Raw genomic sequence first — 26,874 nt, 5'->3', positions numbered from 1 at the left:
AGGCAACCTCTTCCTGGACAACCAAGTGTGAAGCCTCAGTTTCCAGAGGCTCTTGGGTTTATGAGGCATGGTACCACTATGAAGTCAGAAGGAGGAGAGACATGCTCCACCTACTCAGAAAGGGGAGTGACATACTCTGTGTAGCAAGGGGAAGGAGTGACATCGTTAGCAGAGCAAGGAGGCAGAATGACGTCCTTGGCAAAGCAGGAAGGTGGAGTGAGGTCTGAAGCAGAACAAGGAGGCAAAGCAACATCCTAAGCAGAGTAAGGAGGTAGAGCAACATCCTCAATAGAACAGGAAGGCAGAATGATGTCCAAAGTGGAGCCAGGTGGCTTAATCACATTCGAAGTGGAGCAGGAGGATGGAGTGATGCCCATGGTGAGACCAAGAACTGTAATGGCGTCCTCTGCACTGCAAAAAATGGCCTTTCAAAAATAAGAAATAAAAGATTAAAACAAAGCATATTTGCTTGAAACAGGTGAAAAAAATCTGCCAATGGAACTAGTCAAATTTGACTTGGTAAGATTTCTTAAAGTAAGATGAAAAATCTAACCTGTTTTTAGATTAAATAATTCCAAAATAAGATTGGGGAACTTATTATGCGAGATCTGATTAACTCAAAATAATCAAAATAGTTCTTATAACAAGATTGTACTTCTTACATTTAGCCATTCAAGTCTCATCTCATCTCATTATCTCTAGCCACTTTATCCTTCTACAGGGTCGCAGGCAAGCTGGAGCCTATCCCAGCTGACTACGGGCAAAAGGCGGGGTACACCCTGGACAAGTTGCCAGGTCATCACAGGGCTGACACATAGACAACCATTCACATTCACGGTCAATTTAGAGTCACCAGTTAACCTAACCTGCATGTCTTTGGACTGTGGGGGAAACCGGAGCACCCGGAGGAAACCCATGCGGACACGGGGAGAACATGCAAACTCCACACAGAAAGGCCCTCGCCGGCCCAGGACCTTCTTGCTGTGAGGCGACAGCGCTAACCACTACACCACCGTGCCGCCGCCATTCAAGTCATTTTTATTTATTTCATTTTAAGGGTATTTCACTTAAATTCATGACAAAGTCTTTGCAGTAAAAACTGAATTTAAGATAAATATACTAATATTAGGATTGTTAAATTCTACAACTAAGCATTGCTAGCTTAAAAGATTCTCCTTTTGTGACCTGTAATTAGTAAAATACTCTAGATATGAGACCAGAGACTATCTTGAATCAAGTTGATGACACGTGTTGCATTGCAACAAGTTTATTTTTTTTTCCCATTTCAACATTCAAACATTAAAACATCTCTTAAGGTTCCACTTCCCCAGGACCTCAGGCACCAAAAAAAAATAATAATAATAATAAAAAAAAGTCTACGCATTTTGACTTACAGTGCTTACACAACACCAAAGCAACAGTGCATTTTGGGGGCACTGACTATTCATGTGTACGAGGGGTTTACACGATCAGGCACAAAAAAAAACCCAACCAACCAACCAAACAAACAAACAAAAAAAAACACTGAACTTAACTCACAGCATTCCAAAAAGACCTCACTAAAACGCCCTCCACTCACTCATAGCCTTTTTGAAGGCACTTGTCTGGTCTAGAGTATGTACAGCATCTAGAAGGACCTCACTCTGAATGACTGAGAAAACAGTTGCAGTAAACTTAGGATATGTAAGGTGGAGTTGAATTGTAATGAAAGATTCAAAGATTTCAGTAAAGTTAATTTATTCCCAAAACAAGCATACTTTTTTTTTTTTTTTCTTGAAACAAGATGAACCGCATTTGACAAATGTCCGAGTTGAATTGTAATGAAAGATTCAAAGATTTCAGTAAAGTTCATTTATTCCCAAAACAAGCATACTTTTTTTTTTCTTGAAACAAGATGAACCGCATTTGACAAATGTCCAAAATGTACTTACTTGTTTTAAAAAAAGACTTGTTTTATTTTCAAAGGTGCTCCAAATAAGACTTTTTCAAGACATTTTGTCTATACAAGATTTTCAAGATGGACTGTCTAAAAACTAGCCTTTCTAGCTAAATGAGGTTTTGCTTGTTGGGCAATTATGTCTTATAATAAGGGTGGCTAGATGTTTTGACTTGAAAATAGACAAACTTCCTAAGATTTTTATTTTTTGCAGTGTGTAGGGTAGAGGGGTAGAGGGACATCCTCACCCAAACAATGAGGCAGGGTGATGTTCTTAGTTGGGCAGAGAGGATGGATGATGGATCCAACCTGGTCAGATGCCCCCTTAAGAATTTTTTTTTTTGAAGAGGGGGCATCTGACAAGGCTCAAACCATTATGCAACCGTTTGAGCAATTCTAGCATGGCACTAATCCATTCTCCTTTCTGTTGTTGCTTGCTCCCACATCAGATTTTTTTTTCTCCAGAAGTTCCTCTTGATTCATGAAAAAACCCGCTGTGTTCATTTGTAGGGCTAGCTTTTTGTCACATATTGTAGAGGTGGGGGGATGCAAGTGTATTTTATTTGCATTGAAACACATTATCACAAAAATCATAAAACAGCAACGAGGGATAGTGCAGCAAGGAAATAGGTTGGACATGACATGACTAGCAGAGAGAGACTGACAACAACAACGACCACAAAAGACAAATGTAAGACAATGAGTTCTATATAAGACATGTCTTAAATACTAGTGTTCATTAAACCAAAACATGTCATATGACATGACTCTCATTATCAGGTGAGTTGCAATAGCTGATGAGAATCATAGTCCTGTGCTGTACCATGCACCTGTTCCCAATTACAGCACAATCATAGCATCTCTCAGTAACACAGAGACTTTGCAAACTCTGTACCCTGCATCTGACATTACCAAGCCTTGTATTTTGTATCCCTTTTCTGGTTTTGACCCTGTTTGCGTTTTTACACTTTGAGTATTGTATTACCTTTGATATCCTGTCTGTGCCTCACTTGACCAATGCCTGTTATTTGACTCTGCCTTTGTCTACATTTTTTATATGTTTGCTTGCATGCTTTCAATAAAACTCTTCCTTCACGTACATCCATTTAACCTTACATGACAGAAACTGTCAATTGACCAGCAAGCTAGTGGACTAATAAAACTGTTTAAACTAGTTATATATAGAACTGCCATGAACATCTTCTTAGTAAATAATCCCATGTTATAAAAAAAATTCAAAGTGAGTGCTGGATAAAAACCCATCAATCTTATGTAAATAAAAATACAAATTTTGCTGTCTGGTGGTCAAGTATTTATGAGATACATTGCCTTGAACTTATGATTGGTTACACTGTGGTGATACACATTCGTATGTATGGATGTCGTACCATCAAGTCATCAAAAATAAGGCTGATGCATTCTCTTAAGTATGGGGCTAAACGGGGAGCTTGGCTATGAAATAAAATATGCTACCAGTAGTAACGTGAGGTAGGCTGTAGTGCAGTAGTGTGGCAATGATAGTAAACTTGTACAATAAAAGAGACATTTAGTGTCAGATTGCATAAATATAAATATAGTGCAATTATAGACCAGTGATACAAGATGTTTTGTCCTTATGTCCTTGTGTGTATATGTAGGGATTTGAGCCCAGCACCTCACTGGACAGAGTCAGTTGTAGGTGTTGGTGTGAGCAGCAGTAAATACTGTTCCTGAGTAGTGTTGGTTCCTGATTTTGTATTCCTGTAGCATCTACCTGTTGATAGAAGTGTAAGCAGGCTATGATGGTGGTAGGTTCTGTCCATTCTGATATTGTGGGCTTTATTGGTGACCTAAGTATCATAAATGTCCTCCAGTGATGGGTAGGGTGCTCCTGAGAAAATCTAACTACTCACTGAAGAGTCTTATGTCCTGAGTGGAGCAACTTCCAAACCAGACTGTGATGCTCCCGATGGCATGCCAAATTTCTTTAGCCTTCTCAGGAAGTACAGACACTGCTGGTACTTCCTTATTAGATATGTGTTGTGGGACCAGGTGAGATCTCTACTGATGTGAACACTAAGGAATGTGAAGTTGTTCGCCATCACCACCTCAGTTTCACTTATGTTCAGTGGCATTTGCTGTTTCCTCGACTTTTGTGAGTTGACAATCTCCTTGGTTTTGTTAGCATTTAGGAAGAGATTGTTGTTCAGGCACCATGCTACCAGTTCAGCCACCTCCTGTCTTGTCACCCTCAGTGACCAGTTCAGTGACTGTAGGATCATCTGAAAACTTGATAATGCTGATGTTGTTCTGAGAGGCAACACAATTGTGTATAGTTTTATAGAGAGTTGAGAGCATAGGACTTAATCCACAGGCCTAGGGGGCCCTTTGCTTATAGTCCATCTGCTGATAGTTACCTATTCTGGTTGACTGAGGTCTGCCTGATAGAAAGTCTAGGAGCCAGTTACAGAGGGTGGGCATATGTCCAAGGCTGAGATGTTTTTCACACAGTTTGGATGAAATGACTGTAATGAGTGCTAAGCTGTAATTAATAAATTACAGTCTCACCTGGCTGTGCTTGTTCTCTAAATGTGTGAGAGAGAGAGCTGTGTGGATTGTAGTATTGATGGCATCTTCCATGAACTGGTTTTGGTGATAAGCAAAATGGAGGAGGTCTAGAGTGTCTGGTATGTTGCTATGAATATAGATCATGATAGCCTTTTAAAACAATTCATCACAATTGGAGTCAGTGCAACCAGTCAATATTCATTAAGGCAGGTCACTGTGCTCTTCTTTGGGGTGGGCACAATGGTGGTTGTCTTGAGATAGGTGGGTAATGAAGCTTGTGATAGAGACAGGTTGAATATGTCCGCAAAGACATCAGCCAGTTCTGAGGTGCAGAATTTTAGCACATGCCCAGGGATACTGTAGCGGGCCAGGCACTTTCTGTGGGTTTATTCTTCTCCGAGTCTTGCCCACATCTGCCAATGAGTTCATGGATGGAGGGTTCAGTGTTCTCCCAGTTTCCATAACCCTCTTCTTTGGCTCAGTGTTGACAGAAGTAAACTCCCTCAGCAAATAAAGGAGGCTACATTTCACTAACAGCAGGTCTACAGTGGTGCTTGAAAGTTTGTGAACCCTTTAGAATATATATATATATATATATATATATATATATATATATATATATATATATAATTTCTGCATAAATATGACCTAAAACATCAGATTTTCACACAGGTCCTAAAAGTAAATAAAGAGAACCCAGTTAAACAAATGAGACAAAAATATTATTCTTGGTCATTTATTTATTGAGGAAAATGATCCAATATTACATACAGTTAGGTCCATAAATATTTGGACAGAGACAACATTTTTCTAATTTTGGTTCTGTACATTATCACAATGAATTGTGAACAAAACAATTCAGATGCAGTTGAAGTTCAGACTTTCAGCTTTAATTTAGTGGGTTGAACAAAATGATTGCATATAAATGTGAGGAACTAAAGCATTTTTTAAAACACAATCCCTTCATTTCAGGGGCTCAAAAGTAATTGGACAAATTAAATAATTGTAAATAAAATTTTCATTTCTAATACTTGGTTGAAAACCCTTTGTTGGCAATGACTGCCTGAAGTCTTGAACTCATGGACATCACCAGACGCTGTGTTTCCTCCTTTTTAATGCTCTGCCAGGCCTTTACTGCAGCGGTTTTCAGTTGCTGTTTGTTTGTGGGCCTTTCTGTCTGAAGTTTAGTCTTTAACAAGTGAAATGCATGCTCAATTGGGTTGAGATCAGGTGACTGACTTGGCCATTCAAGAATATTCCACTTCTTTGCTTTTATAAACTCCGGGGTTGCTTTGGCTTTATGTTTTGTGTCATTGTCCATCTGTATTATGAAACGCCAACCAATCAGTTTGGCTGCATTTGGCTGGATTTGAGCACACAGTATGTCTCTGAATACCTCAGAATTCATCCGGCTGCTTCTGTCCTGTGTCACATCATCAATAAACACTAGTGACCCAGTGCCACTGGCAGCCATGCATGCCCAAGCCATCACACTGCCTCCGCCGTGTTTTACAGATGATGTGGTACAGTATGCTTTGGATCATGAGCTGTACCATGCCTTCGCCATACTTTTTTCTTTCCATCATTCTTGTAGAGGTTGATCTTGGTTTCATCTGTCCAAAGAATGTTCTTCCAGAACTGTACTGGCTTTTTTAGATGTTTTTTTAGCAAAGTCCAATCTAGCCTTTTTATTCTTGAGGCGTACGAGTGGCTTGCACCATGCAGTGAACCCTCTGTATTTACTTTCATGCAGTCTTCTCTTTATGGTAGATTTGGATATTGATAGGCCTACCTCCTGGAGAGTGTTGTTCACTTGGTTGGCTGTTGTGAAGGGGTTTCTCTTCACTATGGAAATTATTCTGCGATCATCCACTACTGTTGTCTTCTGTGAGTGTCCAGGTCTTTTTGCATTGATGAGTTCACCAGTGCTTTCTTTCTTTCTCAGGATATACCAAACTGTAGATTTTGCCACTCCTAATATTGTAGCAATTTCTCGGATGTTTTTTTTTCTGTTTTCGCAGCTTAAGGATGGCTTGTTTCACATGCATGGAGAGCTCCTTTGACCGCATGTTTTCTTCATAGCAAAATCTTCCAAATGCAAGCATCACACCTCAAATCAACTCCAGGCCTTTTATCTGCTTAATTGAGAATGACATAAAGAAGGAATTGTCCAGACCTGCCCATGAAATAGCCTTTGAGTCAACTGTCCAATTACTTTTGGTCCCTTTAAAAACAGGGTGGCACATGTTAAGGAGCTGAAACTCCTAAACCCTTCATCCAATTTTAATGTGGATACCCTCAAATGAAAGCTGAAAGTCTGGACTTTATGTCCATGTCCATTATATAACTATAACTTGAATATGTTTCAGTAAACAGGTAAAAAAAACAAAATTTGTGTCAGTGTCCAAATATATATGGACCTAACTGTATCTGCGAGTGGCAAAAGTACGTGAACCTCTAGGATTAGCAGTTAATTTGAGGGTGAAATTAGAGTCAGGTGTTTTCAATCAGTGGGATGACAATCAGGTGTGAATGGGCACCCTGTTTTATTTAAAGAACAGGGATCTATCAAAGTCTGATCTTCACAACACGTTTGTGGAAGTGTATTATGGCACGAACAATCGCGATTTCTGAGGACCTCAGAAAAAGTGTTGTTGATGGTCATCAGGCTGGAAAAGGTTATAAAACCATCTCCAAAGAGTTTGGAGTCCACCAATCCACAGTCAGACAGATTGTGTACAAATGGAGGAAATTCAAGACCATTGTTACCCTCTCCAGGAGTGGTTGACCAAGAAAGATCACTCCAAGAGTAAGGTGTGTAATAGTTGGCAAGGTCACAAAGGACCCCAGGGTAACTTCTAAGCAACTGAAGGCCTGTCTCACATTGGCTAATGTGAATGTTCATGAGTCCACCATCAGGAGAACACTGAACAACAATGGTATACATGGCAGGGTTGCAAGGAGAAAGCCACTGCTCTCCAAAAAGAATATTGCTGCTTGTCTGCAGTTTGCTAAAGATCACGTGGACAAACCAGAAGGCTATTTGAAAAATGTTTTGTGGACAGATGAGACCAAAATAGAGCTTTTTGGTTTAAATGAGAAGCGTTATGTTTGGAGAAAGGGAAATACTGCATTCCAGCATAAGAACCTTATCCCATCTGTGAAACATGGTAGTGGTAGTATCATGGTTTGGGCCTGTTTTGCTGCATCTGGGCCAGGATGGCTTGCCATCATTGATGGAACAATGAATTCTGAATTATACCAGTGAATTCTAAAGGCAAATGTCAGGACATCTGTCCATGAACTGAATCTCAAGAGAAGGTGGGTCATGCAGCAAGGCAATGACCCTAAGCACACAAGTTGTTCTCCCAAAGAATGGTTAAAGAAGAATAAAATTAATGGTTTGGCCAAGTGAAAGTCCTGACCTTAATCCAATCAAAATGTTGTGGAAGGACCTGAAGTGAGCAGTTCATGTGAGGAAACCTACCAACATCCCAAAGTTGAAGCTGTTCTGTACAGATGAATGGCCTAAATTCCTCCAAGCTGGTGTGCAGGTCTGATCAACAGTTCCCGGAAACATTTAGCTGCAGTTATTGCTGCACAAGGGGGTCACACCAGATACTGAAAGCAAAGGTTCACATATTTTTGCCACTCAGAGATCTGTAATATTGGATCATTTTCCTCAATAAATAAATGACCAAGTACTGTATACTATTTTTGTCTCATTTGTTTAACTTGGTTCTCTTTATCTACTTTTAGGACTTGTATGAAAATCTGATGATGTTTTAGGTCATATTTATGCAGAAATATAGAAAATTCTAAAGGGTTCACAAACTTTCAAGCACCACTGTACATCAGGTGAACAGTGTTTGCTCACAGTCTTTTCATTTGGACACCACCCATTGTTGACAAAGAAACTAACACTGCCAACTTTGTTCTTCCAGGACACTACTGTACCTTCCCCATGATGGATGTAGGGTGTTTGGATCTGGATTGCTGACTCTGCTGCATTGTCATGATTCCAAGAAAATAAGAGCATAGCAGTCTCTGATTTGGTGCTGTAATGGGATCCTGGTCCTAAGATCATCCACCTTATTTTTGAAGGAGGGAATATGTTGTTTCATATCAGTGTTAGATTTTATATACTGTATACTGTAGTTATATATATATACACACTATATAGCCAAAAGTATGTAGACATCTTACCATCACACCCATATATATTGGTCTTCCCAGAACTGTTGCTACAAAGTTCCATCCATCTATTATCCAGAACTCCTTATCCTGGGCAGGATCATGGGCAAGCTGGAGCCTATCCCAGCTGACTAAGGGCAAGAGGGAGGGTACACCCTGGACAAGTCACCAAGTCATTGCAGGGCTGACACATAGAGACAAACAACTATTCACACTCACGGTCAATTTAGAGCCACCAATTAGCCTAACCTGCATGTCTTTTGACTGTGAGGGAAACTGGAACACCCAGAGGAAGCCCACACAGACACAGGGAGAACATGCAAACTCCACACAGAAAGGCCCTTGTCAGCCACTGGGCTTGAACCCAGAACCTTCTTGCTGTGAGGCGACAGTACTAACCACAACACCACCATGCCAGCCTGCCACAGCAAGAAGGTCCGGGTTCGAGCCCCGTGGCCGGCGAGGGCCTTTCTGTGCGGAGTTTGCATGTTCTCCCCGTGTCCGCATGGGTTTCCTCCGGGTGCTCCGGTTTCCCCCGCAGTCCAAAGACATGCAGGTTAGGTTAACTGGTGACTCTGAATTGACCGTAGGTGTGAATGTGAGTGTGAATGGTTGTCTGTGTCTATGTGTCAGCCCTGTGATGACCTGGCGACTTGTCCAGGGTGTACCCCGCCTTTCACCCGTAGTCAGCTGGGATAGGCTCCAGCTTGCCTGCGACCCTGAAGAACAGGATAAAGCGGCTAGAGATAATGAGATGAGATGAGAAATATTGTATAGTATATCATGAGTCCGTAAATCCGATCCATGTCTCTGTTGTGGTGTCAAGTGTGGAACCCTCTGCCATGTACTGTCTTCCTGCAGACAGCTCCTACAACTATACACCTGGTGCCACAATCAAGTGCTGGAGACTCCGGTGACCATATTGAGAGACCAGTGTGAGGCAGTCAACAAGGGGCCACTACAGCAAGTGGTCCCCCAAATTACTTTTTGTAAGGCAGACAAGTGTCCTAGGGGAAGGAAGCTCACAAAGCAAACAAGGTTTCTTCATTGTGTTGTTGACTGGCAGGTTGCAGTTGATCTTGATAAAGCCCTACAGTTTCTTGCCTATATTGCTACTACTAATGAGAGGTCAGACATGGTCATTTGGTTGGACATTACCAGAAGCATGCTGCTGGTTGAATTCATCATTCCATGGGAGGAAAAAATGGAAGAAGCATTCAAGCATAAGAAGGTAAGATATGAGGATCTTTATGCCACCCATGTTGAGAATAACTGGGCATGCTCGGTATGGCCTGTGGAAGTTGGCTATTATGGTTTTGTTGGACGCTCTATGTTCACTTTTCTTTCACATCTTGGCCTCGGTAGCTGCAAGCTTAGAACAGCAATTAAACACTAGTTGGTAGCAGAGCAAGGCTTGAGTTGGATATGGTCAAAACTTCGTAGGAGGCATGTATCAGCAACATGAATATGCACCTTAGACACCCCCTGGTGGCATTAAGCTGCTGGTGGCATCAGGGCTGGCAATACTGCTGTAGCCACCAAAACTGTTATCATCCCTGGTTGGTGGCTGATGAGGGGGGCGTTGAGCAGCAACTGGCTGTATGTATGTATTGTACATATATGTTGATGTTGATGAAGCAGAACATAAGTGCCTAAATGCTAAATTGTTGTGGGCAATCAAAAAAACAAGCTCTTTATCATAGTCATTATCTATATTTGGGGTCCACCAGGTCAATCTGATCCAGGCTTCTTAATCAGATGATGACTTGCATCAAGGTGAATTGGGAACAGAGGTGTTGGTGCAGTAACAGCCAGAATCCTTGGCTGTTATCATGTCTCCTGTCGTGGTTTCATCCATATTATCCCAGGAGGTACATAACAGTTGATGGGTTTGCTTTAATAATTTTGGAAGCATATACAACAGGGGAAGAATGTTAAGTGATGCATTTGTTAATATGAACAACACAGTTAGTTAGTTTATGTTGCTTGTTGTTGTGTTTTCATTTTTTGATGGCGGTATAAATAATAATACCCAAATATTACTTATTAGCTTGAACAATATGATGCCTCACAGTGCTTCTGCTCAAGATGTACTCAACTATGACAAACCTGAAAAAATGGTATGCCTAAGGCAACAGATTAACAGTTTAATATTTTGCTAAAGGTGTTGTTTAATGCTGAGATGATGTAAACACTGCCACACTGGAACATAATATACAACTGTACAGCCTGTGTGATGCTTCTGTAAATGAGATTCATATAGTGTTTCACTGAACCAAAAGGGCAGAAGGACTTGTGCACTGAAATTTAAGAATTTTTTTTTAAATGTTTTATTTTTTTTAATGTTAAAGCAGCATGAAATTGCATCTGTTTTGTGAGTGCTTCCTTGGAAACATAATTCTCCAGTCACCTCTCGTATAATTGCCCAAACTGATTCGGTGCAAGTTGAGAACATATAATGTTTTCAATTATAAATTATGACCAATTGATAATTCCTCATCCATGAAACAGCATAACAAAATAGTGTTGGTAAAAAAAAATATGTATACACTTACAGTGGTGCTTGAAAGTTTGTGAATCCTTTAGAATGTTCAATATTTCTGCATAAATATGACCTAAAACATCATCAGATTTTCACACAAGTCCTAAAAGTAGATCAAGAGAACCCAGTTAAACAAATGAGACAAAAATATTATCCTTGGTCATTTATTTATTGAGGAAAATGATCCAATATTACATATCTGTGAGTGGCAAAAGTATGTGAACCTCTAGGATTAGCAGTTAATTTGAAGGTGAGATTAGAGTCAGGTGTTTTCAATCCATGGGACGACAATCAGGTGTGAGTGGGCACCCTGTTTTATTTAAAGAACAGGGATCTATCAAAGTCTGATCTTCACAACACATGTTTGTGGAAGTGTATCATGGCACGAGCAAAGGAGATTTTTGAGGACCTCAGAAAAAGCATTGTTGATGCTCATCAGGCTGGAAAAGGTTACAAAACCGTATCTAAAGAGTTTGGACTCCACCAACCCACAGTCAGAGAGACTGTGTACAAATGGAGGAAATTCAAGACCACTGTTACCCTCCCCAGGAGTGGTCGACCAACAAAGATCACTCCAAGAGCAAGGCGTGTAATAGTCGGTGAGGTCACAAAGGACCCCAGGGTAACTTCTAAGCAACTGAAGGCCTCTCTCACATTGGCTAATGTTAACGTTCATGAGTCCACCATCAGGAGAACACTGAACAACAATGGTGTGCATGGCAGGGTTGCAAGGAGAAAGCCACTGCTCTCCAAAAAGAACATTGCTGCTTGTCTGCAGTTTGCTAAAGATCACGTGGACAAGGCAGAAGGCTATTGGAAAAATGTTTTGTGGCTGGATGAGACCAAAATAGAACTTTTTGGTTTAAATGAGAAGCATTATGTTTGGAGAAAGGAAAACACTACATTCCAGCATAAGAACCTTATCCCATCTGTGAAACATGTTGGTGGTAGTATCATGGTTTGGGCCTGTTTTGCTGCATCTGGGCCAGGACGGCTTGCCATCATTGATGGAATGATGAATTCTGAATTATACCAGCGAATTCTAAAGGAAAATGTCAGGACATCTGTCCATGAACTGACTCTCAAGAGAAGGTGGGTCATGCAGCAAGACAACGACCCTAAGCACACAAGTCGTTCTACCAAAGAATGGTTAAAGAAGAATAAAGATAATGTTTTGGAATGGCCAAGTCAAAGTCCTGACCTTAATCCAATGGAAATGTTGTGGAAGGACCTGAAGCGAGCAGTTCATGTGAGGAAACCCACCAACATCCCAGAGTTGAAGCTGTTCTGTATGGAGGAATGGGCTAAAATTCCTCCAAGCTGGTGTGCAGGACTGATCAACAGTTACCGCAAACGTTTAGTTGCAGTTATTGCTGCACAAGGGGGTCACACCAGATACTGAAAGCAAAGGTTCACATACTTTTGCCACTCACAGATCTGTAATATTGGATCATTTTCCTCAATAAATAAATGACCAAGTGTAATATTTTTGTCTCATTTGTGTAACTGGGTTCTCTTTATCTACTTTTAGGACTTGTGTGAAAATCTGATGATGTTTTTGGTCATATTTATGCAGAAATATAGAAAATTCTACAGGGTTCACAAACTTTCAAGCACCACTGTATGAGCAGGATCAAAACAATTAGAATTTATATGACAGGAAATTTTATTTTTGTGTGTCCTTGGGCATGGTCTTGTATGCATACTTAGTTCTATAGAAAAAGGCAATGTTGTCTGATTGCTTCGCTGTCAAATTAACCTTAGGGATTACTGATTGCTGTCATTATATTTACAGCTATAAATGTATTAATGTTTTTCTATTTAGAGAAACGTATGGGGTGACGCCAGGAAATCTATTTACATATCTTGCATCCACCGTGCCTCTAAGCATCATGGTAAGTTATCCGTGACTGATTAAATATTGCAGCACATATGCACAGCCTGATTACAGGTTTGTCGGCCGGAAAGGTTAGAATAATTGCTTTGCACTTTTCAGTCTATAGTTTACTTTAGCTGACTCACAGTTTGAAAGAGAATGTACATTCCGTGTAGATTTACATTTTCTATAATATGACGACCCAGCGTCCGAAATGTTTTTTCAATGTTTCTTAGATATCACAACAAAATCTATATCTTAAAATCCCAGTTCCATAGAATACCTGATAAGCAACTAAAATGACCAAAATGGTGCTGATAGTTAGTCTTTAATGATTAGTTTATTAGTTAATAAGATCATTTGAAGAGGTGATAGTGGTGTATCATGCTATTACTTTTGACTAGTTCCATGGACTCTGAAGAAGCCAGATACATCTGTTTTGAATTTTATGTGGACAGAATAAATCCATAATTCACTGTCAAGTCAAGTTTAAACATACTAGTTTTTTTTTTTTTTTGCTTTTTGGTCCTGCCACTGCTGGGCCCTTGAGCAAGGCCCTTAACCCTCAACTGATCATTAGTATTAAAAAAAAAAAAAAACATGAGATAAATGTAAGCTCTGGATCAAAGTAAATATAAGAATCTATGAAAACTCTCCTTTCTGATCCTGATCTCTCTAGCCATGGAGCTATTCTCTGGTATGATGAGCTACCTTAAGCTTAGTAGTTTACATAAGTACATGTGATTTGATATGCTGCAACAAAAGAGTTGCTACAGAAGCCATGCTGGTTCATGTTTATAAACCTGGCGGTTCTGAACAATTGCTATTTTCCGACATACTTTGACTAGTTCTGCCACAGTATTCATTTCAAGTATTTTGTTTGGTCCACTAAAATACAGTCTATGACCAAAAGTATACAAACACCTGACCATCACACCCCAAACTGTTGCCACAAATTTGGAAGTATCCAATTGTATAAGATGTCTTTGTATGCTGTAGCATTAAAATTTTCCTTCACTGGAACTATGAGGCCCAAGCATGTTCCAACATGACAGTGCTCCTGTGCACAAAGCTTATCAATGAAGACATGTTTTGCTGAGGTTGGAGTTGAAGAACTCGAGTGGCCTGCACAGAGTCATGACCTCAACCCCACTAGAGACCTTTGAGGTGAATTGGAATGCAGATTGCACCCCAGACCTCCTCACCCAACATCAGTGCCTAAACTCACAAATGCTCTTGTAGCTGAATAGGTGAATCCTCATGGACATGCTCCAAAAACAAGTGGAAAGCCTTCCCAGAAAATTGGTGGTTATTATAACAACAAAGTAGGGACTAAATCTGGAATGGTACGTTCAACAAGCACATAGGGTGTTACAGTCACTTCTCCATCAACTTTTGGCTATGAAGTGAACTTTTTTGGGTCGAGACCGTGGTTAGCCAGTTGACATTCCTCTGCTGTATTGCTACTGTCACACCCAGATCCACTGCCTCTACTACAGTTGCAGAGTCTGATAATACTCCAATCCAGACTTTACATTGCTCTTAGTCACCATCATTCTTTTTCCCCTCTCTCTCTCTCTCTCTGTCTCTCTCTCACACACACACACACACACACACACACACACACACACACACACACACACACACACACACGCCTGTTCCTCATTATCCTTCGTTGGACAGTAGGCCACCCCACAATCTGATTGTGAGGTTTTGTTATCCCTCCTGATGGCTTAGTTTTCTGTATACAGTACACCCCTTGTCCTCCGGGTCAGAAATGACCCGTCCTCACTAAAGATCTGAAATAACCAATTTAATTTCATTTTAAGTGCCAAATCTATTTTGCAGGAAGAAACAACTTGTCATTCATCAGCAACTGTGTGAATATCAGAGTTTTCCCTTTTTACAGTGCAGAAACACTGCATTCATTCAGTGGACAGCACTCTTTTTTTATTACAACACAGCTGTATATGTTTTCTTACTAAAGCAGATTTTTATAATTATTATTTTTATTTCTTAAGGTACTGCAAAGGTGGTAAACAATATTTTTTATCAAGATATAGTACTTATACTACTTGTATAGCCGAAGAAGCCGAAGAAAGTATCACAAATGCGCAGAAAGTAGTTTTGAATGCAATTTACTGAAGGCACTTCCAATCACGGGCGATTGCTCTAAGACAACGAGGGAGGCTCAGCCTCCTCTAAAAAAGAGAACATCGTGTAGGATGAATTGCGCTAGGCTTATGTTATAGCCGACCTTATAACATTGCTATTTCAGATCCAGAATCATAGAAATATATGCGCTCAACCCACTACAGCGCGAAATCATTCCGTTATAACTTTCCCCAGTTCACCTAATGTGTGCGTGAGTTTTTCCCCCTCCTGACAGCGCGATGCAGCCCAGCCTCAGTGGCTTGGGAGCTATGTGCTTGTCAATCTCAAAATGCAAGACGATTATTGGACAAATACTGCGAAAACGCCCACCCACGGAGTCTTACGGACTCCCAGCCTCAATGGACTTCAACGGCATTTGGGAGCTATGCGCTTTTCAATCTCAAAATGCAAGACGGTTATTGGACAAATACTGCGAAAATGCCCGCCCACGGACTCCGAGCTTCACATGGGAGGGACATGGCAGTTTCCGCGAGGAGACTGGTGATTGGTGAAAGTGGTCAGATATTTTCTTTGATTGACAGCTCGTTTGAACTATAGACAAGCAGCGGTACAGTGTTGCCAGATTGGGCGGATTTAAGTGCATTTTGGCGGGTTTTGAACATATTTTGGGCTGGATAACGTCAGCAGTATCTGGCAACATCAGTTCAGTCCCATGCGGATTCGCAAGTGCTGTGGTGTATTGTAAGAGATCAGCTTACATTTCGATTTCATTCATTACATACGGTTTCTACCAGCTTTTTTAGTTTGTATATATTTTCATTGTAAATAAAGTGTAAATATAGTGTTGTCAAGTTTGCTATCTTAGTTCCAGAAATTTTGTTTATTTGAGTGACTGAACTTGAACTTGAGGGGGCTAGTCAGCTAGCAAGAAAGCTGCGCACGGACACCAAGCATTGCTGATTTAATTTTGGCGAAGCCATTTGCCAGTCTTCCTTTCGAGGAAAAAATTAAAATTAAAGAGCAGGGTAGACCAACGCCTCAAATTGACTTGGTGAAAAAGGTAGGGAATAATACTCGTTCCTTTCAGCTCTCCTGGTATGAGAAAGTGAATTAGCTAACAGCAAGTGACCCACATCAACAACAGTAAATAGGCTACTTTAGTAATATGTCATGGATGGACCAAAAATATAGAATCTATTTAAAAATTTTATGCTGAGTATATTATATTGGAATATATGTTTTTCTGGATATGAATTAAACACCGCTACAATTTGGAAAACATTTTTAAACAAAAACACAGCCGGGGTCAATTTTTAAACAACATGCCACAATTTTAAAATATAAAATGTTAAAATATCCCCCCCCCAACACCACCATCATGTATATTGGACAGTAGGCTAATGGACCAAAAGAACCTGTTATTTCACAGTTTGTGACGCTGCCAACAATCAGCCAGATCAGAGGCAAGAGTATGGGCAAAATTGATGTGTTTTTTCTTTTAAAATCTGGAAATATCGTAACCGACCAGCCTCCCCTGTTTGAAAGACTACCAGCCACCACTGCTTCCAATGATAGTCAAATGTGAACAATCTTTTGCAACAAGGCAACCTGAGAGGGCAATCATGACCAACACAGGAGAACAAGTGAATAACAGACCACTCCCTAAACACGTCCCCTATGAAACACACACACACAATCTCAATATCTTGCAGGGACAAGTCAATCAGTGAGCACATGTAGGGCAGTAAGCAACTGTGTGTGCATGGACTTTGCAGATATATTTCTCACATTGGCAGCACACAGTCTGAGAAAATCAGCTCTAAGGCCTGTTCAACGCTATAACGTGCACTCATGGCTTCATCACAGAGAGAACTGAGGGTACTGTTATCTGCAGCACATTTAGAGACTCTGAATGTAGAAGTATTGGTCAACAATGCCTTGATGGTTGTGTCTGAAATCGTCTGAACTTTGATCTTTGAAAGTTGTGTATGGGGTCGCGGAAAGGTGGTGGTGCACCTGCACGAGAAAGTTTTAGTTCTGTCTAAGATCAATCAGCAGTGTGTGTGTGTGTGTGTGTGTGTGTGTGTGTGTGTGTGTGTGTGTGTGTTGTTGTCTGGAACTGACTCTGTGACTGTGTTTTAGGTGCCGGGTCAAAAATGACCCGAATGCAATCTTTGTACCTAAGTTGTGTACAGCCTCTATGGAAAAATGAATAAACAAAATATTTCCCTTTTTGGCGGCATGGTGGTGTAGTGGTTAGCGCTGTCGCCTCACACCAAGAAGGTCCGGGTTTGAGCCCCGTGGCCAGCGAGGGCCTTTCTGTGCGGAGTTTGCATGTTCTCCCCGTGTCCACGTGGGTTTCCTCCGGGTGCTCCGGTTTCCCCCACAGTCCAAAGACATGCAGGGTAGGTTAACTGGTGACTCTAAATTGACCGTAGGTGTGAATGTGAGTGTGAATGGTTGTCTGTGTCTATGTGTCAGCCCTGTGATGACCTGGCGACTTGTCCAGGGTGTACCCCGCCTTTCGCCCGTAGTCAGCTGGGATAGGCTCCAGCTTGCCTGCGACCCTGTAGAAGGATAAAGCGGCTAGAGATAATGAGATGAGATGAGATTTCCCTTTTTCTAATATTAGGGTCATTTTAGGAAAAGTCATAAAATTTCAAGTTGAAAAAATAACATTAAAGGGGTTTTCTCTGCTGTTAAACACAGTTTCGGGTCATTTTTGACCTGAAGACATCAGGAGGGTTATCATCCACTTGAGCACTTCTGTTTTTGATTATGTCCCTGGTTTTGCCCACATTGCTTTGTTTGCTGAAATGTTTAAAACACACTGTTTTTGAGTAAGATTCTGCCTGTTGATCTGTCTTTAAAGTCATTGCAGTAACTTAAGCTCCATAGCATAATTGCTATTAGCCCATCTGTCATGGTCTTACCTTATTGTGGGACCACATGGCCCCACAGAAAGCCATTCAGGTTGTTTTTCTGTTAACGTAAACTGAAGCTATACATGTCCAGCAACCTTCAAGGTCTCATCTCATCTCATTATCTCTAGCCGCTTTATCCTTCTACAGGGTCGCAGGCAAGCTGGAGCCTATCCCAGCTTACTACGGGCGAAAGGCGGGGTACACCCTGGACAAGTCGCCAGGTCATCACAGGGCTGACACATAGACACAGACAACCATTCACACTCACTTTCACACCTACGGTCAATTTAGAGTCACCAGTTAACCTAACCTGCATGTCTTTGGACTGTAGGGGAAACCGGAGCACCCGGAGGAAACCCACGCGGACACAGGGAGAACATGCAAACTCCACACAGAAAGGCCCTCGCCGGCCACGGGGCTCGAACCCGGACCTTCTTGCTGTGAGGCAACAGTGTTAACCACTAGACCACCGTGCTGCCGACCACAGAATGAACCACAAACAAAGTGTACGCAGATCACCTGTACAGTTTGCTTGTTGGTCAGTTTAAACAGGTCCGAGTTAATTTGCTGTGTTTAGAAATGCACAAAAAATGCCAAGTCATTGATATGAAACCACGTGGAACACTGAAACAGACTGAGTGTGAAAGCACACATAGTGATTAATATAATCTCACTATCTGGTGTCACCCAGAAGAGCATGAATTCCTTTTTCATGGCTGGTTGTTCCTCTCCAGAATATATCCTTTTCCATTTTTCAAGAATTATTATGATAGCATTTTTCAGAAATTGCTAGTCATTTCATCGGTTTGTTTACATTCTAAGTGGGAATGATTTTGTCGGATGTTTTATGTAAAGTTTTTATTTATCGAATTTGCAAAAAAAAGAAATAATCATAAAAATGCTCTGTTTCTCAAAATCCAGTGAATGTGGATAGAATAAAACAGTTATTCCACTCAATCTTGTCATACATGGCTTATCGCCAACTCTGTGCTATGCGCCTCATCAGCTATTAGCTCATCTACAACTCGATTTTGTGGAATAACTGTTAAATATATATTTTCTTTTTTTAAAATCACTATTTTCAGGGTAATCTATCAGTCAGGCAGCCATAAATTCTTGAGCAGAGCTTATAACAAAGTCTGTCAGCATTTTTTTCCCATAATTTGGAATCAGTGTTGGATTGGGCTGCTCATTAGAGTGGCATAAAGCGTATTGACACACACAGGATGCCAATCCATTACACTACCGGTATCACTGTACTTGATGGGAACATAGATAGATAGATAGATAGATAGATAGATAGATAGATAGATAGATAGATAGATAGATAGATACCGTAGATAGATAGAGGGTGACCAGACGTCCCGGTTTTACCGGGACAGTCCCGATTTGGGGTTGTGTGTCCTGAGTCCCGACAAAAGTCTGTCGGGACACGGATATGTCCCGGTTTTCGCCACTCGTGACGTTTGCGACTGAGCAGCGTGGGAATCATTAGCGGAGAAATGTCTGCATTTACTATTTTGATGAATTGACAGGAATCGCAAGCTTTCCTGGTTACTGCCCCCTGGCCCTGTGGCATGGGTGTTTATTTAGCCACATTATTCCAGACAACAATTATGCCGAAAAGAAAATGTACCTTTTCCAAAGATTTACAGGGCACCTACCCCTTCCTCCGAGAGGCGCAGAACAATGCGCACGAAGTCTACTGCACACACTGTAAGTGTTTTGTTCTTGTACTGAGTTGGGTAGCCTATGCTGCAAATGCTGTGCGCTCCTGTGGGGGCTTTCCTCGGGCTGTCGCCCCTCTCCTCCTTTACTGCTGAAGCCGCGAGAGGCCCTTCATATAATCTTTTTTATTCACCTTGTTATCCCGAGATAACGACATAATTAATTCAGGATCTCGAGAAAACAACACAACTAATTCGAGATCTCGAGAAAACAAAACCGTTATTTCATGATCTCAGCTGGATCACTGTATCTCTGTCAGTAGAGACGAAGCCGGGCCAGTCTTCTGCGGAGGTGCCGCGGACTAATTTTGAAATTATCCCTTATTAAAAGACTTAATGCAGTCTCTCCCTGTGTCAACCCCTGATCAAAATATTGCCTTATTAGGTGATCGATTATTCCAGACATTCTAATGGCCAAAGTTGCGTCTATACAGAATGAGAAATAGCCCCAAAGTCAGCATATCACAAGTCTCTTGGCGCACCTGAATGAACCATTTCTCAGCTGTTTACTCGCGATCATGAAATAATTGTTTTGTTTTCTCGAGATCACGGAATAACGGTTTTGTTTTCTCGAGATCTCGAATTAGTTGTATTGTTTTCTCGAGATCCTGAATTAATTATGTCGTTATCTCGGGATAACAAGGTGAATAAAAAAAAGGATTATATGAAGGGCCTCTCTCGGCTTCCGTAGTATATATTCTCAAATCACTTGTCTCTTTTTTGTTTCTGTTTAACATACCATTCTGACAGTTTGGCCATATTGCTGTGTTGAACAGCTTGTTGCACCTTCCATTAAAGCGTTCACATTTATACACATCTTCTTGCTTTATTCATTCAGTTGTGGGGAATGGTTAGTAAGGTTGATTCTGACCTAGGCTATGTTGAGGTCACATATCTACTTTTTAAGTTCATGCTATAGTGCATACAATTTTAGAGATATAGCCTACATGTGCATATGCATTCTTCTTGGTGGTCTCACAAACAGGTGAAATAAATCAGTTTAAATGTGGCCTATGGACATAGCCTGGCCTATTCTCAGCCATTACAAAATCTGTTGTCTGACCATAATTTAACTGATCTGTATACCACTGTGCTACTAGATAAAAAAATGCCTGTTTATTTTATTTCATGTGAGATGTTGATAAATGTGAGTTTCAATAAAATGATAAGAGCACCTCTCTGAGTGTCACGTTTACGTAAAAAAAAGGTGTGCGTGCACGAGCACGTGCAAAAGTGTCCCGGTTTCAGACTAGGGAAATCTGGTCACGATAGATAGATAGATAGATAGATAGATAGATAGATAGATAGATAGATAGATAGATAGATAGATAGATAGATAGATAGATAGATAGATAGATAGATAGATAGATAGATAGATAGATAGATAGATAGATAGATAGATAGATAGATAGATAGATAGATAGATAGATAGATAGACTAAAAACTAAACTATTGATTGGTGATTTGCAATGGCCAACAACACTGAGGAACTATAGGCTCGCAAATATCTCTTCTACCCCATTCACACTCACACTGAAAACCATATTGCATTTTTTGCTATTATGCTGTAATGTTGTCCAGTGGGAATGGGAGCCTAATGGTAAATTTGAAACATTAATTTCTCCCCTGGTGACATTGTAACTTTTATAGAAATCTTTTGTTCCAGCTTCAGTGGGAATCAGAACCATCAGATTTACATGTTGTGACCAGTCGTGACATTACTGTTGATGATATAAGTGATGATGTAGTAATACTGCAATGGAACTAATCATGCTGCCTCAGTGTAAAGCAACTGGTGGCAAACTCAGAACAATGTGCAAAGAAAACATCAGCAGATATAAGCAAAATTGTGAAATCAATAGCCTCTGCCTGAACAGAGAAGAAAACTCTGTCAACAGAGACTTAATGCAGCTCGACTTGTGCCATGTTGCTAACTAACTAGCAAAAGTTCCAGCTTGGGATTTTCACAACAATTAACTTGCCGCCTCATGAATTGTACATCATATCCAGTCTTGCATGTTTTGCACATCTCACAGAGGTTCATATTTTGTAGCATTTCTTTAATACAGTCAAGTGGGAACACACTACATCCTTTATTTTTCTGTGATAAAAGACTGAATGGGAATGACAAATTGTGATCTATCCCATGTTGTTTTTACCTCATTCAATAACAGGTTTTGTATGTGAAAGGGGCTTTATATATGTAGTGTCACCATTGCTTTTTCATCCATACTTACAAACAAATCTCTGTATATTCAGCATTCCCATCCATTTATTGCAATAGTCATAATATTAATGCTCTTCAATGAATGTCACTTAATAGGCTAATTATAAAACACTGCAGTGTGATTCAAAAGGGGGAAACGTAGCAGAAGCAGTGTCCTTAAGAATACATTTGTCAACCAGACAACCATCTGCAAATAAATTTTTTTACTGACCAAATATTTTACAATGCATCCATCACATTTAATACAGTCAATATAAATCATAAAAATCCACCAGGACTGTATTATTTTATGGATTACAAATGCATGCATTTTACCCTTTTTTAAAAAATAAAATGACTAGTAGAAATAACCTAGGATAATAGATATCTTGTTTGAATCAACATGATGGTCAAATTATGTCCTATCCTGTGGGAAATGAGTTTTTCTTAAGAATGGGGACACATCACTGACACCAAACCGAACCCAGGTACTGACTAAGTTTCAGATGCCAAACAACAAAACACTGTCTAAATAATGTTTAAAAGTAATTGCCAGCAAATGCTTACTATTGTCATGTCATGGCCTAATTGTTAGAGTGGCAGCTTTGGGACCAAAAGGTCACCAGTTCAATTCCCTAGACCAGCAGGAATGGCTGAAGTGCCCTTGAGCAAGGCACCTAACCCTGACTGCTTCCTCTGGGTATGTTGTATGTTGCTCTGGATAAGAGTGTCTACTACATTCCTCCAATGTATTGTATGAGCAACATTACACTTTTTTTTCTAAAGAAAAGAAAAAGGTGCTTAAGACTTTTACAAAGTACTGTATATCTGGAAATCTTATCCATTCCAACTAGTACTAAAACAAACAAAAAAAAGATGATTTTACTCTCCACTGCTTTACTACTTTGACTAATTAACCATACTATCTTCCTCAGTCTCATTTCTTTACCCAGTGCTGAGGAAAGCCACTAAATGAATAAATAATCAAAAAAGCAGTAAATACATCTGCAGATTTATCAAAGTTTGTTATAGTGAGGAAATTGTGTCAAAGAATAAGCCATAATAATGTAAAATGCTCCTTTTGGACCTGAACAACTGTCGGTAGAATATTTGTGAGTGGTTTAGATCTCATAAACACCTTGAAGCACAGGGGATATACCAGTTAACATGGTAGCATACTGCACATAAAAGACTCAGTGCTTCTGTGAAAAGCAATCTGTGTCGAAGACGTATGTTAGAACAACTGGCAATACACAGCATGAGTCACAGTTAATAAAGGTAATAAAAAGTAAGTAAGTTTTTTTTCCCCCCTCCTTTTATCTCTTTAATGTGCATATCACATCAGAGTTTGAATCCACCACTTGAGCCAAGAGCCAGGACACTGATGCACTCTTTGTCACCCGTTCACTGATTTCATCTGCTTTGATTTAGAATTCATTTATTCATTACATTACATTAATGGTATTTAGCAGATGCTTTTATCCAGAGCAATGTGCAACATACCCAGAGCAGCCTGGGGAGCAGTTGGGGTTAGGAGCCTTGCTCAAGGGCACTTCAGCCATTCCTGCCAGCCCAGGGAATCAAACTGGTGACCTTTTGGTCCCAAAGCTACTTCCTCTAACCATTAGACCATGGCTTCCCCATGGGGAATACCCAGATTCAGTGTATTTAACTGGTTCATTTTTCTCATTTTATTCCAAGGATTTCCTTATTCTCTGTCTGCATGGGTTTCTTCTTCTTTATAGTGCTGCTTTTGAGTTCCTTTATATGTTCATTACCTCTCCCATGATGGAGTAAGCAGGGCGAGGTATTGTAATCAGTGTGGTTTGTTTGTCTGTTTGTGTGTCTGTCTGTTAACAATCTAGCATCTAGATGGTTACACTGATTGACTTCAAATTTTCAGGGTAGGTGGGCAATGGTCTGTAGATTACCTGATTAAATTTTGGGGGTAATCGGGTCAAGGTTAAGGTCAACAGAAAGGTCAAAATTGTTGCTTTTGCGATAACTTTCTTCAAATTCATCATTTCGACTTCAAACCAAAAACCAAAATGTACACCTTTCAATTCTGCTTCCAAACATATGCTGCATGATGGGGTAGCTTGGACAGTCTCCATAGCAGTTGGGGGTTAAAGGTCAGGGGGTCAAGATTATCATCAAAATAACATATTTTCCATTATAACTCAAAAACGGTTGATGGTAGATAAATATTTACCATGATCAACTTAAAGGAAGTGCCATATGGGCTTTCATTTGGCACCATGATCTTTGATCTTGAGTGACCTTGAAAGGTCAAATTCAAGGTCATGGGTTTTCAAAGGGCTATAACTTTAAAATGGTTCATGATAGCCAGATGTTTATCATTATCAACATATAAGAAGTCCCATATAGGCTTTCAGTTGCCGCCAAGACCTTTGACGTTGATTGACTTTGAAATGTGAAACTCAAGGTCATGGATTTTCATAGGACTCTAACCTTACAGCTGATGATTGAGAAATATTACCCTTATCTACATATAGGTATAAAATAAGTGCTGTCGGGTGAGGTTTGTTTTGCCTGGCAACACTTGTTGAGAACTGATTCTGGCTAATGATTTGGATTTTTAAGGGAAAAAAAAACCCTCGTGTACCTCCAAATGCAGTCTTAGAGACACTAAACTCAATTTATTTCTCACTAATTTATTGTATATGTTCCATCCAAAACTCCTTTGTGAATTTGCAGTTCAACTACAAATATCCAGTGAATGATAAATTGACTGATTTCATTTTTGGTAACAGTTTTATCTTGGTCAAGGTCAAGGTGGACCAGGCACTAACCATGTACACACACACACACACACACACACACACACCAAAGGGACAAAAGTAAAGACACACTGACATGAGGAGGACATGACCAAATCCCCCCAAAGTAACCAGAGCTCAGGATTGGATCAAGGACCCTGGAGCTGTGAGGCAGTGACACTCCCTGCTGCCCCACTGTGTGACTTAATGAGTAAACATCATATCACATTGCTATTTTTCTATTTTCTTATAATCTTTAACTACCATTCTTATTATCACTCTCATTTTGTCATTGTATTTGAAGTATTTCTGGATGCCTACACTCACTGGCCACTTTATTAGGTACACCCATCCACCTGCTGTTTTATGCAGTTATCTAATCAGCCAATCCCTTGACAGCAGCACAATGCATACAATCATGCAGATACAAATCAAGAGCTTCAGTTAATGTTCACATCATTCAAACATCAGAATGGGAAAAATTGTGATCTCAAAGTGTGACTTTCACTGTGGTATGGGTGTTGCTTTGAGCCAGATGGACTTGTTTGAGTATTTCAGAAACTGATCTTTTGGGATTTCCGCACACAACAGTCTCTACGGTTTACACAGAATGGTGCGAAAAACGAACAAACAAAAAAAAAACTTCGAGCAAGGGACAGTTCTATGGGTGGAAACAAATGTCTTGTTTATAAAAGAGATCAGAAGAAAGTGGCCAGATTGGTTTGATCTGCCAGGAAGGATATAGTCACTCATATAATCACTCTTTATAATCGTGTTGAGCAGAAAAGCATCTCAGCATGCAACAGCAGAAGACGATATTGGGTTCCACTCCTGCAACCAAAAACAGGAATCTTAGAATCAAAAACAAGTTCCTATTAAAATAGCTGGTGTGTGTATCTTGTTGCCATAATAGTGAAATGAATCAGAAATGTGTTTCTGTATTTTTAACTGAAATTATGAAATATGAACTATGACTACTGAAATATATTTCAAAGTCATCTAACCAAGAAAAGCAAAATATATTCTGAAATAATCATTGAGGCCTAAACTATCAAAATAACCCAAACATGTTTGAATGCTGCATGTCTTACTGGTCAAAAACAAAATCAATCTCTCATGGAATAAGAAAGGATAGAACATGAGATAAAAGAGCATCAGTAACTAAGCTGACCCCAAGATCTAATCCCAAGTGGATGGATGAGCTGCTTCTCTGTTGACATGTCTCTGAGCATGGGAATAAAATAAATAATAAGAGAAGATAAATAAATGATCAGTCTGAGTCAGTGACAAAATGTAAAACAGAAAACATCCTCTTTTGCCTCACCTTGCCCTCAGCGAGACCGATATTTTTGTATTGTGCTGTATATGACTGGTTGCTTGTAGATCCCTTTATTATAGACTTAAATTCTTTACATATGCAGCATGATATGCCATTATTATTTTTTGTCCAATTTTTTTTTCAAATTTCTATCCTATAAACGAACACTTTCACATTAAAGGCAAATGTCCATGTGTGAAAAAGCAACATTTATCCATCCATCCATTATCCATAACAGCTTATCCTGTGCAGGGTCGCAGGCAAACTGGAGCCTATCCCAGCTGACTATGGGCGAGAGGCAGGGTACACCCCGGACAAGTCTCCAGATCATTGAAGGGCTGATGCATAGAGACAAACAACCATTCACATTCACACCTACAGTCAATTTAGAGCCACCAATTAACCTAACCTGCATGTCTTTGGACTGTGGGGGAAACCAGAGCACCCAGAGGAAACTCACACAGAGAGAACATGCAAACTCAACACAGAAAGACCCCTGTCGGCCACTGGGCTTGAACCCAGAACCTTCTTGCTGTGAGGCAGCAGTACTAAGCACTACACAACCATGCCGCCATGACATTTATTAATTATTATTGTTATTATTTTTAAAATTTATTTTCATAGCAGGTTCCATTTATTCTAATATTTCAACCATGAAAGGAACACATTCAACCAATCAGGGCACAGGTTGTGGAAATGTCGTCAAACT

This window comes from Neoarius graeffei, chromosome 4 (assembly GCF_027579695.1).
Source record: "Neoarius graeffei isolate fNeoGra1 chromosome 4, fNeoGra1.pri, whole genome shotgun sequence".
In the NCBI taxonomy this organism is placed as follows: Eukaryota; Metazoa; Chordata; class Actinopteri; order Siluriformes; family Ariidae; genus Neoarius; species Neoarius graeffei.
Note: the sequence above shows the minus strand (reverse complement) of the source record.